This window comes from Coregonus clupeaformis, chromosome 2 (genome assembly GCF_020615455.1).
Source record: "Coregonus clupeaformis isolate EN_2021a chromosome 2, ASM2061545v1, whole genome shotgun sequence".
Taxonomy (NCBI): domain Eukaryota; kingdom Metazoa; phylum Chordata; class Actinopteri; order Salmoniformes; family Salmonidae; genus Coregonus; species Coregonus clupeaformis.
This window is the reverse complement of record NC_059193.1, coordinates 25707724-25709187: the sequence shown is the minus strand read 5'-3', so window position 1 is coordinate 25709187 and position 1464 is coordinate 25707724.

The following is a 1464-nucleotide window of genomic DNA, read 5'->3' as shown; positions in this document are numbered from 1 at the left end:
GCAGGCAAGGCACCGGCAGGGAACGCCATGGGAGTGGCGGCCGGGGCGGCTCTCTGGTGAGGTTTTTGGGGAAGGATTATGGATTGAGACGTACAGCTGGGAGGCTAAGGTTACACTTTTCATTCCCACTTCGAGGGGGTCTCGGCTGCCTGGAAGCCAGTCAGATTTGTGGAGATCTCTTTCTTCCCCTCGAAAGATGCTCTAAATTCCACATTGGACAAGTCTGAGTTTATCTGATGATAATTGTTTTTGATATAGAACATTTTGGAATATAATTTGGCCAAATGTGGAAATATCGGCAACTTTTTCCCCCCGTTTTTTTATTTATTACTGAAGTAAGAGAAGAAAGAAGGGGCACTGTGAAAGACCAGAGTAAAGAGAGAGCAGTATGCCCCCTTCTGGCTCTTTTCTTCTCTCATCTCCTTTCTTCTCTTTTCCCCGGCGTCTGGAGATGTGAGGAAATGTCTTTTGATCTGCTCTGACAGAGCCTGGGCCGCGTGAAGAGAGGCTAGCAGGACTATGCCAACCCATGCAAGGGAAAAAATGTCCCTAATAAGAGAGTAATAAGCTAACGAGTGCTGGGTATCCGTCTGATAAACACTCTGCGCTACTGTTTGTGCCAGCACACTTTGTGCCCTTTGACATGTGTTTCCCCACTCTGACAGACTTTGGATTCTCTGCCAGGACAGTGCGTTTCACCTGGCCCCGTCCCATATGCTCTGCTGCTCTCAGTCATGCTGCAATAGGACGTAATCCAAGGACTTCAGTGACACTGTGCAAAAAGACAACTTAAGGATCTTATTTTAGATTTACAAATCCTCACTTGATAGAGGACAAGTTAGACATGTCTTTTGCCCGACATTTCTCATGCTACACATGCATGAGCAGAGGAAGTGGAAGGGTTTTTTGGACAATGTGATTGTGTCCCACCTATAGCCCACACAGACTCCACAGAGACCATTCCCACTACGACTGACTGGTCCCATTGTGAGAGTGGACTTTAGGCTGGTCAGATATTTCAAAGGATTCTGTCTCCACAGGGAGGCTTCAACTGCAGCTCTATAGGTACATGGAGGTACCTCTGAGAGCTCCTCAGTGCTGCATCCCATTTCGCCCCAAATATACACATCAGTCCAGGATGTCAGGATGTTGGTTGGGGGGGTGGACAGCAGAGCAGCACCAGCGTTTTGGCTGGCTGGTGCCACCCTCTCCCTTCCTCCACAACTTTCCCCAGGAGCTCTCCCCAAACTCAGCTAAGCCCACAGGCCTGAACAGGTGCTCTCCTGGAGGAAGGCGGCTGGGGCTCGGGCCAGGGCTGTGGCTGCTAGGGCTCGGGCCAGGGTTGAAGCAATTGGGCCTAGGTTGGGGGAGGCAGTGCTGGTGAGGCCTGGGCGACCGGGCCAGGCAGGCTTGGGCTACGGTGCAGTGCGGTGATGAGTCCCAGGCTCATGATTATAATTACGG